At 40.2% G+C, this 16,828-nt stretch overlaps 1 long non-coding RNA gene across 1 annotated transcript in view; it reads right to left on the bottom strand.

Annotated features, from left to right (window-relative positions):
- Positions 1-16,828, bottom strand: part of LOC108529888 (uncharacterized) — a 73,727-nt gene that overhangs the window by 45,730 nt on the left and 11,169 nt on the right. Inside the window, exon 3 of the long non-coding RNA XR_001885703.1 lies at positions 1,768-1,912. This is a non-coding gene — a long non-coding RNA (uncharacterized LOC108529888). The remainder of the gene's footprint in view (positions 1-1,767; positions 1,913-16,828) is intronic.

The following is a 16,828-nucleotide window of genomic DNA, read 5'->3' as shown; positions in this document are numbered from 1 at the left end:
CGTGGTTATGGATTAGAGTAATTAAGATTAAGAGGATAGGAAGTTACAAACTAGAGCAGAAATATGGAATATGAAATTGTAATAGTTTTGATCCTCTTCCTCCCCTTCTTTGTATAAAAGAGCAGGAGACAGCTCAGGTTCTCTGGAGGTCTGTATATATTGGTAAAATACTTCAGGAAAAAAAAAGAAAAATGGTTGCCATTAAAATTATTGTTGCAGTTAGGAACGTTACTTCCCGTACTAGCAGTAGGCTCTGTCGCACGATTACTATTGATTTACAAGTGATTTTTAGAACGTAATAGACGACCCATTCTCCATCACCCTGGGGCTTCTTCCTTTTTAATACGGCATTAGGCAGTCGCTTCATCCCACCTCTGGCTCCTTTCTAACATCAAAACTTAGAAAAAGGTTTTCCCCATCACCCAACAGAGTTACTGTCTTCTTTTTCTTTCAAACGATTAGGTGCTTTATCTATGATTTTTGCTCATTAAAAAAACACACATTGGCCGGGTCCCGTGGCTCATGCCTGTAATCCCAGCACTTTGGGAGGCTGGGGTGGGCAGATCACGAGGTCAGGAGTTCGAGACCAGCCTGGCCAATATGGTGAAACCCTGTCTCTACTAAAAATATAAAAATTAGCTGGGCGTGGTGGCGGGCACCTGTAATCCCAGCTACTAGGGAGGCAGAGGCAGGAGAATCACTTGAACCTTGGAAGCAGAGGTTATACTGAGCTGAGATCACGCCACTGCACTCCAGTCTGAGCAACAGAGCAAGATTCCATCTCAAAAACAAAAACAAAAAAAAATTTGAGTTATTCCTCTCTGAGTGAAAAATGATGGATAAAGCTCTCAGACATAAATAATGCTTGTTGAGAAAAAATTCTTTAGGAAGTATTGATGCCTGATTTTACTCATAGGTAGGGTCCACTGTCTACACACAGCATGACCTGGAGGAATTTATTTTTTCCTTCTTTTCCTTCCTTCTTTTCTCTCCCTCACCTTTTTAAATTTTCTTTCTTTCCCTCCCTCCCTCTTTCCCTCCCTTCTTACCTTCCTTCCTTCCTTTTTTCCTCTCTGTCTGTCTTTTAAAAATAATTAGTGTTTTAGATCGATGTTAAAAGAATTTATTGAGAAATAAATTAAATCCATAAGCTGACTTTTTAAAAACAACCAAATTTCTTTATAACTGTATAACCTGTTTAATAAGTTTCTGCTTTGTTCTTATCAAGTGTATTCTTATCAAGGACATGATGGTAATATGTATAGTTACTTTAGAAAAAATAATTTATTTTGGGAAAAGAGACAGACACACTAAATGTCCATTAAAACTGCTCCAAAATCCTACCCTCTCAAAAATGGTTTGTGCCATTTTTATGCAAAAGACAACAGCATTTAGCGAGAGTTCCTGAAGAAATAACGCTCCCTGTAGTTTGGTCTGTATCCCTTTCTTCCCACATTTCCTCCTATCTCTTGATTCTCTCCCACTCTGCCCTGACCCACCACTTTCTTATGTCAGTGTCCTAATACTTTTTATAAGTAGTTCTTAGTTTTTGTATTTGTAAAAGCTCAGAGTTTTTTCCTAAGATTCTAGAGGCGTCACTGTCCTACAATATTGTCTGTCTCCTGTTCTCTCTTCTCATTTTGCTCTTCCTAACGTCTTCAAGCTAGCTAGCATGGGCTGTTCTTGTCATCTTTGTCCTCTGTTGTATTCTTCCTTCCCCACTTCCTTCCTCACCCTCTGGGCATCACAATCTCCCAGCCCACTCACCTCTTAATAGAAGGTTCAATTCAGTCATCAAATCCTGAATCCAGTCTCCGCCGCCGGGCATCCTCCCCGCAGCCCCCATACCTGACTGGGTTTTCCCCTTTTGCTTCCAGTAGGCTCTCCGGCTTGTATGCTGCTTTCACAGCACCTGTAAAATGTCACTTGGTCAGTCGTTGATCAGTCTCTATCCATTCATTTATTGAACAAATCCTTATAGGGTTCTTCGCTGGGTCAACCCAGGACATGGGTCTACAGAGGTGAGGAGGCCAGTGAGGTCCCCATCCAGAACTTTCCCCTCTTCTAGCTTGCATCTCTTTATATATCCTTTTGCCTAGCTCAATGTCCACAAATCGGGGCCTAGCAACATTTATTTGTTGAATTCCCTTTAAAACTTAACTTAAAATTAAGAGTATGGGTAAATAACAATTCACTCATACTCTCACTAGCCAGAAATTAACACTGTCATATTTTTAGACTTATGTTTTCCAAGCAAATTTCTTTAGATATTAATATAAATCTTTTAAAAATGGAATCATACACTGCATGTTTTTTAATACTCAATTCGTAAGCGTTGCTGTCAGCATTCTGAATGGTTTTATGTCATGCTGGAATAAATGTTTCTGAATGAGAAGACACTCCAATGGACCAAGTGACTTTTTAGCAATTTTTGCCTTGGGCCTGGTTCAATGTATTTTACAACTGTATCAGCAGTGAAGTCTTTCCTGACTTTTCCCACTTGTCTGGAAACAGGAGCAAGAAGGAACATAGGAACTTGAGTCCCTGAAGACAGAGCTCAATTTCAAGAAAACAGATGAGGATTAATCATGCTTTGTCTGTGGTTTCTAATCCAAAGTTTCCATTTGCAATCAGTCTGACACCTTGAAAGTCTGATATTTAAACCCCTTTATTTGAGTGGTATCTGATTTTTCACTCAGAAGATTCTTGTAAAAGCAAATTTCAGAATTTAGAATCAGATACCTCGACTTTCACATGCTGGTCCTATTTGGGAATGTTGGGAAACCTTTAGAAAAGCTATTACATATGTTTTGTAAGATGAGACTAATAGAAGATTAGTTGAACTAAATGCATATATTTGTATTTAACAAATATAATACTGTAACTTCTCTCTCTCTCTGTCTGTCTATACACACAGACACAACCCAGAGACACAAAGATCAATACTGATCTCCTTTGGAAATTTTTTAGGTGTTTTACCCCTAAAGCAACACAATATTAATTACATTCCTCCTTTTTGTCTCACCCCCACCGCCTTCTATTAAAATGTTTTCCACTGACTGGATATCAAATCAGCTTATTCTTTTCTTTATAATTCTCTATAATTTGCTTGTCTTCTAGTATAAGCGACTTCCTCCCCTTTAAGCCTCAATGTTCGCTGCACTTAGAACTTTGGTAGTAACCATTTTGCCATTGTCCAGTCATATCATCACATAGGAGGAAATTTTGACTCTTAATAGTCCTAAATGATTCTAATCCTTTAACACTTCTGTGATATATTTTATTTAAGGAGTTGAACTGAAACTATTTTGTAAAATGAAATTTAATACAGAGAATTGCAAAATAAGAATGTAAAAATAGTGGACATTGCTACCATTACCCTAATTCCCTTTGATTGTTCAGAATTTTGTAATTGAGCTCCGTTGGGAAACACAGTATGTACAACGACAGATGGCTCGGGGACTGCCTTATCCAATATTCCAAAACCACAAGGTGGAATGATCTAGTTTTCACATGCTCCAGCGGGAAATCCAGAAATTAGACAAAAAAGGAAACAAAGCTAACCCTTCCAAAGTTGGGGTTCTGAGTGAAAAGAGCCCCGAGCAACCAGTCCACCCGCGTCAAAGGGAGAAGATAGCCAAGAGTGTGAAGGAGACAAAGCAAAGGAGGCTGCCCATCTAGATTTCCTTTTTCTCTTCTTCATGGCTGCACTACAACTCCAGTGGCCTTTGCACTGCATTGCACTCATTAAAGAAAGGATCTGTGTATTTCTGCTGTTAACAAATCCGGACCCCTTACTGGAATGTTTGCGTTAGGGTAAGAAACATTGCGATTGACAGATAAGGTCAAATCCGACGCAGTACACTTTCTGTGATGGTGATAAAGGTGGGATTTTCTTTTCTTTTTTCTTTTCTTTCTTTTTTTTTTTTTTGGCGAGGAAGATTAGATAGATAGATAGATAGATAGATAGATAGATAGATAGATAGATAGATAGTTAGATAGATAATATGTGTATATATTATATATAGAGAGAGAGAGTTTTATAATGAAATTTAAAAACTCTACTTTTCTACAATTAGATGCCTACATTTACCTGAATATTTTTGGACGTGTTCATAAACCTATTTTCAAAATAAATGGTTCAGATTTTATTGCCTACTGTATTTGTCTTCGAAACATCTCTTTCAGTATAACACACATACATTCTTACGTCTGACTTTTTATAATTTGGGTCTATATGTGAGTCCACATGTAGCCTTTGAAGTAATTAAGGCTTCCTATCTCCACTTGAGAGGAAAGCCAGCCGAAAGGTCAGAGAATATGCCCAAAGTCCAACAGCTAGTAAATCAGCGATGCTCCTTTTGTAAAATGAAAGCTATAGAGTCTGTCCACAAAAAAAATGCAAAGATACAGAAACCTTACATATAATATCTGAAATTGCAGACTCCAGAAAACCCAGTTCTGGAACTTCAGTTTAGAAATCCTATAATAAATGAAAAACCTAGGATATGCACCCCCAGTTCTAGATGCAGGTCCTGCATACCTGCCCCCATCCTACGATGTTCCAGTATCTAAGCTCATGTTCACTTGGTCTGTGTCTGTTTGTAGATTTTTTTTTTACAATCTCCTTGCTCACTTTTTTTTTTTTGAGACAGAGTCTCACTCTCTCACCCAGGCTGGAGTGTAGTGGCACAATCACGGTTTCCTGAAGCCTGGACTTGCGGGGATCAAATGATCCACCTGTCTCAGCTGCCCGAGTAGCTGAGACCACAAGTGCGTGCCACTACCCCTGGCTAATTTTTTAAAAAAATATTTTGTAGAGACGGGTTCTTGTTGCCTGGGCTGGTCTCAAATTCCTGGGCTCAAGGGATCCTCCTACTTCAGCCTCCCAAAGTGCTGGGACTGCAGGAGTGAGCCACTGTGCCTGGCCGTTTTTTTAAATTCCCAAGCAGCAACACAGTTTTTTGCCTGCCTGATAGAAAAGTTTCTCCAGCCCTAAATCCTGTTGGAACACCTCTGGGGGAACCTGCAGCAACCTGACAGAGGCTTCGGTGAGGATTTGTGTGGAAAGGAGCACAGTGCTTCATACCCAGGATGCCCAGAGATTCCCCTCATAACTCTAGACAATAGAACATTGAGTCCACATCTTCTGAGCATGAAATCTTCACTTAATCTTTGCCTATTTCTCTTTTCTACCCATTAACCTTTCTCTATAGTGATCACCAATTGTTGTCACTGATCTACTATTGCCTGACTTGTCTTAGGTATAACTAACAGGCTTCTTATGTGCATGTAGATACTAAAATCCTAAATAAACTATGAACAATTAAATATTATGTACATTAAAATAATGACCAAGTCAGGCTTATCCTCGTACTGCAAATACTATGCAACATTAATCAGCTAATTGGCTTAATAGGTTAAAGGAGAAAAATCATGTGATCCTCTCAATTGATGCTGAAAAAGCATTTGATAAAAGTCAGGACCCATTTGTGATGAAAATGCTTTGCAAGTTAGGAATAAAAGGAAACTCTTTTTTACATAATATTTGAAAGTGACATATTAAAAAATACACATTCCCATTATAATTTTAAAAGCCAAGATATCTGTGCTTGCTGTGACTGTTGCTATCCAATATTATTCTACCAATCATTGCTAATGCAAAGGAATAAAAAGAAACAGGACCCTAAATATTCTGAAGGAAGAGACCAAACAGAGTTTTTTCTCACAAAATGTCTGAAAAATGCGTTGGCCTTTCGTTCTCACAACACTATTGTGGAGTGAGTACAATATTGTCTTCACTTGCCCAGGCTCTTCAAGCCAGCAAGATCTGAAGCCAAGATCTGACCTCAGGCAGTCTGAAGCCAGGCCCACAGGTTTCATCACCATCCTATTCCCTCCTATGTGCTGCTTGGAAATCAAAACAAATAACTGCATTAAAATGATCAGGGTTATGAAAAGCAGGCATCAAAGTTTTCTAGCTATTTATCTTGTATCTCTAAAAAAAAAAAAAAAAGGACTGGGAAGTTTGCTTTTAAATCAGAGGTTTTGTCCTAACTAAAAATAAAAGAAGGAATATTCTTTATTAAAATAAAAGTAATGGCTGGGTGCTGTGGCTCACACCTGTGATCCTAGCCCTTTTGGAGGCCAAGGTGGATAGATCATTTGAGGTCAGGAGCTCACGATCAGCGTGGTCAACATGATGAAACCTGGTTCCTACTAAAAATACAAAACAAACAAACAAACAAAAAAATTAGCTGAACGTGGTGGCACATGCCTGTAGTCCTAGCTACTTGGGAAGCTGAGGTGGGAGGATCACTTGAGCCTGGGAGGTAGAGGTTGCAGTGAGCTGAGATTGTGCCATTACACTCCACCCTGGGCAACAGAGTGAGACTCTATCTCAAAAACTAAAAATTAAAATTAAAAAATAAAAGAAATGGCTGGGTGCAGTGGCTCATACCTGTAATCCTAGCACTGTGGAAGGTCGAGGTGGGAGGATGGCATAAGCCCAGGAGTTGGAGACCAGCCTAGGCAAAAAAGAGAGACCTTGTTTCTCCAAAACAAAACAAAACAAAAAAAAACTACAAAAATTAGCTGGGCATGGTGGTGTGTACCTGTAGTCTCAGCTACTTCAGAGGCTGAGGTGGGAGAATTGCTTGAACCTGGCTACAGTGAGCCATGTTCATACCACTGCACTCCAGCCTATACAACAAAGGGAGACACTGTCTTAAAAAATATAGCCAGAATAGAATAGAATAGAATAGAATAGAATAGAATAGAATAGAGTAGAATGTAGTAGCATAACAGGAGGATGACAATGAGCACCAAATCCTCTCTGACTTCTAATTTGTGGAATTCAGACCAAGAAAGGACATACCTTTATTTATTGTTTTTTATAAGACCTTGTGGGTCAGTTGAACTCTCACCATTTTTCTAATATAAAATGAAGCACATGTTTCTTCGTCCTCACTCAGAGGGTCCTGGAGAGCCTAATAAGTGAGTGCCCTCGAGCATGTCCAGTGATTCAGTGGCTGGAAAGGCTGGACAGGCACTGCAGGACCCCTTAGCAAGACGCTTTTGTTTCCATTTCACCTTCTGTCCTGCCTGTCAGCATTTGTCCTCCGACTTTTCATAGAAACTACATCAGATGAAGAGAAGGAAAAAATAAACCTATCTGGGCTGCTAAATTTTAAAATATAGTTGGCTTCACAGTCTCAAGTTAATTTCGTTGCACACAGCTTAAAGCCCTACTGAATTTTTCACTGTGTGAGTGGTTAAATTGCATTGCCTTTTCTTCTACTGGTAAAAAGCAGTGTTAGGTTTGAGTCTTTTGCTGTGTCCTTAGAAAAGAAACTGCATCACCAAAACCTGGTACTTAGAAAGTAGGCTTTGAAGTTGTCAGAGAAGCTCTGAACTACATTTCAGAAAAAAATATGTTTTCTGTATTGTATTTAAGCACTGAGTGACTATTACATGAATGTTATGAATATTGTATAGTGTAGACTTTCCCTGGTTCTTCATCGTCTAGTTTACTGATATAAACCATTGTAATAGCAACATGCAGATTTTCCTACTCATTTTAAAATTCATAGTTTCAGTTGGGTACAGTTGCTCAATCCCAGAAGCCTGTAATCCCAGCACTTTGGGAAGTGAAGGTGGGAGGATTGCTTGAGGCCAAGAATTTGAAACTAGCCTAAACAACATGGTGAGACCCTGTCTCTGCAAAATGAAATAAATTAGCTGGGCATAGTGTGGTGCATGCCTGTAGTCCTAGATACTTGGGAGGCTGATGAGGGAGGATTGCTTGAGCTGAGGAGTTAGAGGTTGCAGTGAACCAGGATCACACCACTGCACTCCAGCCTGGGCAACAGAGTGAGACCCTATCTCTAAAAATAAATAAATAAATAAATAATAAAATGCATGGTTTCAATTTTACCCCTAGACTATCACGTTGAGGTGAATCATGTCTGAACACCTATGGAGGTTAAATGGGAGATTTCAAATTGCTTCTACAACAACTTATTTCTGCAGAGTATGGGGGCCACATGGAAAACGGGGTACAGAACTTGTCAGAGGATCCTTTGCCCCACTCAGTTTTGGGAAACATGGAGTTCTCCTGAGCAAAGAAGGTTGCCTTGTCTGGTTGCTGCTGTCACTGCACCTCTAACTTCTGACACTGACAGTTTCTGAAACTGTCCTCCTTTTAATAAATGGAAGTGCAAATAGCATAAGGAGCCCACACTAGAATATGGCTGAATTATAGAATTTTATATATATTAATAACCAACCTCCCTCAGTTCCATGGTTTTATCATATGGCATGGATGCAGATTTTCTCTGTTATACTGGATTCCTTAAAACTCAGGCTTAAGGTGAGTTGGATTGTGAGCTTAAAAATATTTGTGTATCCTCATTCTGAGCTGAGCCCATCAAGACGTCATCTTCTCTGAATACGCTCATGAATATCATGGCTGCTTGGCAAGGGGAAAGGAACTCTATCTAATGCTCTCTCAGCTTTCCCAAGAATACACGTTCTTCTTGCAAAATATTTGTTGCCTGGCCTGACTGCTGGATGCTGTCCTCTGACGTGACTATGAAACTGAGCTTCAGAGGCGCCCGTGTTATGCACCAACCTTGGTATTTACAAGTTCACGGGAACAGATGCCTCACTGTTGTTTCATTGTGTTAGGCTGTCAGAGGATGCAGGCAGCTGTGGTAGTCAGGAGCCGTGCAAACCATGAAGCGTGTTCATGCATGTTGTCGTGCCATGTACCTTAGATGACAGTCTGATCTCTCAGAGGGCTATACAGAAAAGATTGGCAGCATCACCATCAAGGCCATTGTCATCATCATGCTCACCGTCATCATCATCACTTCTGCGAAGATTAATCAGACACCTGAAATAAGTCAAAAGCCCCAGAAAAAATAAGGTGCACAGCGATGTATCACACAGAACATAGCATTACCCCTGCCTGCAAAAAGACAGCAAAGAGAAAGGAAACTGGCTCTTATTTAGTGTTCTGAGTGCCAGGCCTTGTGCCAAGTATTTCTGGGGCATACATGATACTGGGCCTTGTGAAGAGGTTAATAAGCAAAAGGCTTGAGAGTTTCGAGGGAAGATCTTGACACCCATGTTTGTTCCAAATGAAGAATCCATTTTCAATCCACTTCTTATTAAGGATGTTATTTGTCTCACATACAGTTCTAGAATTGTCCCTTTCCATGGTCACAGTACAGAAGCCAACTCAATGATTAAGATAATGTGATCAAAAATAAATCAAGATTTGTGCTTGGATCACCTAAATCCAGCCCTGCCTCACACCTGCCACTTCCCTTCTCTCTCTCATCGACCCCATCTGCAGGTGTGGATAATAATAGTTGGGCTATTTCATTAAGAGTGTTGCAGGACTTAAATGAGAATCCAAGTAAGCACTCATTACATCAATATGCACAGAATTGCCATGGCCTATTTTAGTCTGAAAGAGATTCAGGACACAACATATTCAGAGCAGCAGAGGAGATAGCAGATCACGGCATTGTGCAACCCAGAACGAGGCTCTCCCTGAAACAAGTGCTTAGCGGCAGGTGGTATTTTGCAGAGCATACTGGAAAAAGGAAACCTACTTAAAAATACAAATGACAATGATTATATGTGAGATTCCCTTTGTGTACAGGCTGAGAGTGGGGACTTTGATGTGGGCAGTGGTACCCAAGCCCAGGTGAGCAGAGACCAAGAGCAGCAAGAGTGACACAAAAGGATCAGCAGAACTCGGTCCGCATAGAGGGATCAGAAAAGCTGACCAGAAAAGAGGTCATTCTTCACCATGTCCTGCTAAGAAGTTTTCCTTTCCTTTCCTTTCCTTTCGTTTCCTTTCCTTTCCTTTCCTTTCCTTTCCTTTTCTCTTAAAGCATCATTTAAACCATTTCTTAATGAAGCAGAAACAAAAATAGATAATAGCCCCCCCACAGTACAATATGCACTCAATGCTTTTGTAAATTGCAAAGGAAAATAATTGTAGTTTTCATTCCATTTTTTGATAGTCACTAATTGTTAGCAACAACTTCTGGTCATCTTTAGGCCCCTGGGAGCACCTTACAGAAATATTTTATTCAAGATTCCAGGAACCAAAGGAGTTCAGCTATGCATCTTACGGAAAAGTACGTTGTTCCTCCTGGAAATGTCTCACATCAGGGATTCACGAACTTTCCCTCATCTCAGCCCTTCCATAACACAGTGAGGCAGGTGTCTCCATTTTCCCATGAGGAAACGGTTGAAAACCTTGTTTCCAACTTTATGTTGCCTTTACTACTCTATCAGTGTCTACATTATTCTGCTAGCACTTCCACATTCTCTGAAATTGGGCTCTCCTTTAATCAATTTGAGTCTATTTCTCTTTATCCCCTAACCCAAAACCTTTCTAGATCGAGAAGGAAAAAGCTGCTAACATCAAATTTCCTGCCTAAACACGAAATTTTAATGACTACTCTCTCTAAGACCCACGCCAATTATATATGTGCTTTAAAATCCTGACACTTAAAAACTACTCATCGGAGGCCTAGTGTAATACCAATATTTGCTGCTAAATTGCCACTTGCCTTTGCATGTTTTATTGTGGTGTGGTTCTGGTTTGTATTATCAGCTTGTTATGGGTAGGGAAACATCATAAAGACAGATGGGTTAGATGAGGACTATAAGATTTTTTCTGATCATATGAATAATAGGAATGTGTTTTGGGGTTAATAATTAAGAAGACTCTCCAAGATTACACAAGTGGGTTATTCTGTGACCAACGCATGTTTGTATTGAGGATATGAAATATACTTTGCTAGCCAGAGATCACTGAAATGCCTCTTCTTGGATGTAGCTCTAAGTTACCTTTTCTCCTCCTCAATATAGAAAATAAAGAAGCTATGGAAATGTCCCTGTAACTGTGCTCAAGAAAAGGTAGCAAAAGATCATTCCAGCAATTACAGAAAGCACTTCCCAGCATGGCCACTGAGGGATGATGACGTGGGGTCCCCGGCATCTCCATGAGGGGTAAACATAAAGTCAGTGGAGGAGATGAGACAATTTGCCCTGGAAGGTTTCCTTAGCAAAGGAGGTATCAGGCATTCTTCTAGGAGTTTATTTGAATGAATGAAAGCAGAATTACCCAATTTTGGATTTGCTGTATGCTCTGAGAGCACAACAAGGGCACCCTATTATACTTAGGACTTTTTCTCAGCTCTTTGTATTTATTTAGTTTTATAAGGAAAATCGAAGGGGAAGAAAATTGTTTAAGTGGACATTTCTGAGCCATGTTTCAAATTACTTAGAGAGTTTCAGTTATGAAAGATACATGTATCCCATTAAAGAATAGAATGGAACCTCTGAGAGAGCCTGTCTTCTCCCAGAGCACCCATGAATGGTTGCACAGGTTAGGTACAGCACAACTCTAGGAGGCGCCATTCACATTGTGGTCACGTTGTAGTCTATGTGAATGACACTTAAAGTTGTGCAGTGTGCAACCTGAACAGATGCTCGCATTACATTGCTCTTTAGTCGTGGTATTGATATGTCTTGAACATTTCGGAAGAGGGACTTGAAAAACAAGGTTCCTACGAAAAGGGTAAGTTGGGTGTTTTCATAGGGTAGAAAGAAAATGCATATGGGAGAGCTTTCACCATGACATGAAGAGTTTGAAACCCTGTACCACAACTTATAAGGATAGCTTTGTACGAGTTACCTGACCTCTCTACACGTGTATTTTGTATTTGTAAATAATGTCTAAATCATATGTTGCAGAATGCTGTGAGGAAGAGTTAAGCACCTGTTCGTAAAGCATATTGTGAGTGGTGAGTGTTAGCAATTATAGCCACTGTTATTTTGATATGTATCCGGTCAATCATCCATCCTATGGAAATCCGAATGCAATACAGTAGGACAAGGTCGAGAACAGCAAAGAAAAGGTTATCTTGGTGTGGAACCTGCAGAGATCTTCATAGAGAAGCCAAAAAGAAATGATTATGAATTTTCAGAGGAAAGAGTCATCAAGCACACTCACGATATGTTCCATTTATGGAGCAAAAGACCCAAGTGAAAAGCCTGGGCCTTTTACTTGTTTCTACGTGTGTATGTGTTTATATTTGTAAACCTTGCTCATATGAAGAGGAATTCAGTTGAGTCACCTTACTAAACACAACTTTTTTTTTCAGACAGTCTTGCTCTGTCACTCAGGCTGGAGTGCAGCGACGTAATCTCAGCTCACTGCAACCTCTGCCTCCCGGGTTCGAGCGATTCTCCTGCCTCAGCCTCCCGAGTAGCTGGGACTACAGGCGCCTGCCACCACACCCGGCTAATTTTTTGTGTTTTTAGTAGAGATGGGGTTTCACCATGTTAGCCAGGATGGTCTCGATCTCCTGACCTTGTGATCCGCCCGCCTCAGCCTCCCAAAGTGCCGGGATTACAGGCATGAGCCACCACACCCGCTACTAAATACAGATTTATATTTGGATAGTCTGAGGTTTCTTTTCTCAGTGGGCCTGCCATTATAATAAAATATTTAAAAATATAGAGGATAGAAATTTGCATGGAAGTGAAATAAGGGTAGGAAAATAGGTGCTAGGTCTCAGATAGTTGCTAAGATCGTGTGGTCAAGATGCCAGAATCATGGTGTACATGAAACAGAAACAGATCAGTTATTACCCAAGGGAACAGATTTTTCTGGCCCTGAGACCCAAGAGAAATTTATTTCTAAGTGCTCATCAAGAAATGGTTAAACAATAACAAATTACAAGGACTCTGCATTTGAATAAAAGACAAAGGGATTCCCAAACTGAAGAACTAGGACAAATCAATGTGCGTTAGAATTTCTTCCTTATCTTAACTGAGAATTAGGTTACTTCAGGGAACCTAATATTTGCCTTTTTTCCTGGGAGGCAATTTAGAGGTTGAGGAGAGAAAAGGAACAGGAACTTCGCTCTATTTCCATTCTGACCTCGGCCCTATCTTCTTATGGTAAGATTTAATCCACTCCCAATGATGTCACTTTTTTGGAAGCTCAAGACTAGGAGTGTCTCCTCTTGGGAACAGTCCAGGCTGGTGAATAGGGTCACACCAAGAGCTAAGGATGCCAGCATTTGTGGACTTTTCGTACACGAATGCGTCCTCTGCCGTTTGCCTACCCTGAAAGGATCTCTACTTTCCAGATTCTGTGTTCTGTGAATGCAGCAGCTGTTGACTAATTTATTTCACATTGCTTTTGCCCTGAGTCTGTTTAGGGAAAAGGCACAGTTTAGAGGAGTTGAAGAGTAATCGATAAATACAGACTCAGGAGTTTGCTCAAACACCTCCACTAGCTCATTTTAATCCAGTTACTCCCACTGAGCTAGTCTCTTTCACAGAAAGGCTAGAATTGGCAGGAAGATCAAATCAGAAACTCTATGACTTGTCTACACAGAATGAAAATAGTAATAAATTGAGACAACTCAGTCTCCAGAAGATAGATATACAGAAAATGACATAAAGCATCCATTTTAGTCTTTTAAATATATCCCTCAAATTAAAAAAGAAAGACGAGAGTACAACTCATAGCTTTTCTTTTCCCAAATAGACATTGCCAATACCTCTTTGCTTTTTCTCATCCACATTTCATTCTAAACCTAGGCCCATACTACAAGAATAACCCCGTTATGAAGCCTCTATGTCTTTTGTATAATCTGTGGCATAACTTCGTTAGATGGGACTTCACTAATTTGAAGGGAGCAATCATTAAGACAGGAGGGGATCACTGCAGTTGTCCTTGGCACTCGCCAGCGATAAAATGATTTGCTAAGTAAATGAATAGTGTCCATGAGATTTCAAGGGAAATGTTTGCCTACCTGAGAAAACAAGCTGTTGTCAAGTACATTAGATCCCAAAGCTATCAATTAGGCACACACTGAATGCTGTTTAAATGGAGAGTGTAGCACAGTTTCAGACAGACATGGGGAGTGATTCCAGCCACATTGCATGGAAGCTGAGTGACCTTGGGCAAGATGCTTCATCTCACTAAGCCCAGGTTTCCTCCTTGCAAATCAAAACAAAACTATCTCAAATAAGCTAATGAATCAAACACACTAGACAGATCTTAAGTTTCCCTGCGTGTCTGTTGCTTTATTCTTCTGTCTCTTCCATTTGTTCCAAAATAGCACGTCCACACAGTAGAGAGAAAAGCATTTAGTTACCTCAAGGTAGAGGCCTCCACTTGAAAAGTAATGAAAACTCTATTTCATTTCAAATTTGCTATTTCACAGACAGGCCTTCAAGCCGGATGTATGTGATGTGAGTGTGCTTTCAAGGTAAAATGAGAGTACCTAAAAATATAACAAGATGATGTTTTGTCCTTTTAAAGTGAGTTGTCTGGGAGCATTTCTAGGATGGGCCGAAATAGCTTTAAAAAAAAAAAAACCTGATTGTCACTATTGGGAGTACATTTCAGCACATACATTCCTTAGGAAAGGTACCCAAACTGTTACCTTCATAAATAAAAGGTGGTCTCTAGCAGGGGTGTGTATTTAAAGCAGGGGTGCTTGTGCACAGCTCGGGGTCCTGTTTACCAAGCTGTGCAGCACTGAGCTAACCATGCCCTAGAGGCCTGCCTCAGCCACCACAGTAATGATTCCTGCATACACAAATTCATTAGTTGTTTAATTAAGTTAAATCATGAATCAAATTTGTTTAATCATTAATTAAGGAGCAAGTAGTGTTGTGCTAAAATTTAGCACCTCAGGAAGAAACCAAGAAAATAACAATTCCAACATCTTTGGACTTTATGCCTGCTAAAGGCCTCCAATTCTGCCCTTGTCCCCACTAGACACATACACACATACACACATACAAACACACAAACACACACACACAAAGCACACCATTTTCAGAAACACTTTTACCTTTCCATTCTAAACTCTTGGTGGTGTTTTCAAAATCAAAGTGAAAGTCGTTCATTGACACATCCTACGTTTGACTTCTGTTCCGTCTACAGATAGCCTTTGCCATACCTAAGAGAGAAAAACAAATCTATCTTGCTTCACAGGATGAAAGTGTTGGCCGCTTTCACCCTCAAAGGATCCATATTCAGTAGAGGGCTCATGTTTCAAACCCTGGATTCTCAGGAGAATTCTACCAATTATCTCAAATCCTTCAATAACCATTTTCAGAGTTCAGATAACAATACAGCTAGAATCACAAGCAGAGGTATTTTCAGGACTCCACCTTATCATGATATGGAGAATAAGATGGAGCCTCACATTTATTCAACACCTAAAATTAAGCTCCTTTTCAGCAACCACCATGAGCTGTTGGCTGCTACCTGGAGATCCTGAGATTGTGAGAAGGAGAGAAAGTGGTCCTTTTCTCTATGACTATCTGCAGCTCCCCAAGCGTGATCTTAGGCAAGACTTAGGAGTCTTCGGAGCCTCCCAGGTGGTTCCTATGTGGACGTGGTGAAATGATGCACCGTGGAAATTTATACTGGCTGCTGGCACTCATCAGTAAGTCATTTATGGCATCTCTTACAAGTGTCTCCCCAAAACAAGATGCAAATTCTGATGCACTTGATTTCATTTTACGTGTTGCCAAGCGGGCATTTGGAGCATTCTCTTTGGTAGCGTGACTCAGAGGGCTGGTGGCTGAGAATCCCTGCCTTGGCATAATTGTCCACATCCTCGCCAAAGTGACTGGGTTAGTTGTCATAGCAACAGACACACACATTATTCACCTGCTTTTTTCTTCTGGATTTTCAGGGTACCGGACCGTGAAGTGTGGGAAGCCTTCTCTCTAAGGTGCTCTCAGTCAAGGTAGGCAAGTTTTCTCACCTATTACTTCTGAAAGCTGATTTTCAAAACCCTTAGCTTTCAGGTTGTAGCCTAGTGGCTCAGCCAGAGCACACATGCATTCGAATGACACACACCCAGACCAAGCAGTCTATACCATGTCAGATCAATGGAGCCACCGTATTTGCTAAGGAAGGTGGTGTCTCCATAGACTGGAGTGAGAGGAAGGACAGGTAGAAAAGGGAGACAATCATTTGTCCTCCTAGCTTACTGAACGGGAATAGGGAGCATAATGTTTGGTAAATTGTCTCTCTGCAGAATTCTGATGTTTCTCTGAATGAATGAAAAAAACATGGGCAGGTTCACTGCCTTAGAATTCATAGATATAACATATATATAAATATTTACATGGTTAGATATGTGAATCTCTAAATATCTGTCTATTTTAATAAATCAGATATTATTTGAGTTTATGGCCAATACTTCATAGTTAATATAATTCTACAAATCTGTATTTAGGAGGTAAATACAGATTTACTGCATTTACCTGTGAGTTAGAAAACAGGGTTGCCACATAAGAAATAAGGGTGAAAAATAAAAAAAAAACAAAAAGAGGAAATGAGCTGTCCTGCAGAGAACCAGCAACAAGGATGCTCATGATTACAACACAAAGCACAGAAACGGTGCTCTAAAGAGAAGCATAAAATGCAGGAAGACACTGGAGAACAGCTCGGCTTCATAACAGAAGAGCTCAGGAAGAGACTCAGATGGGAGAGGCATTTATGATGAACCACGGAATAAATAAAGTATTGATGGAGAGGGGATAGCGCGAGCCAAAGGTATCTGATGTAAGGAGAACAGAACAAACAAAGACAGAAGTGTAACTTCACTGTGTTACTTCAGGGTGGAAGGAAGAGGGTCGGAAATAAAGCTAGAAGGCAGGTTGGTACACAAGGGGAGGTTTGGAATGGGCATCCATCTGTGCTCGCACTGTTATAATGAATGGGTAATTTATAAAGAAAAGAGGTTTAATTGGC

Source organism: Rhinopithecus bieti, unplaced genomic scaffold, assembly GCF_001698545.2.
Source record: "Rhinopithecus bieti isolate Rb0 unplaced genomic scaffold, ASM169854v2 scaffold_6933, whole genome shotgun sequence".
Taxonomy (NCBI): domain Eukaryota; kingdom Metazoa; phylum Chordata; class Mammalia; order Primates; family Cercopithecidae; genus Rhinopithecus; species Rhinopithecus bieti.
Note: the sequence above shows the minus strand (reverse complement) of the source record. Positions and strands in the feature narration are given on the sequence as shown.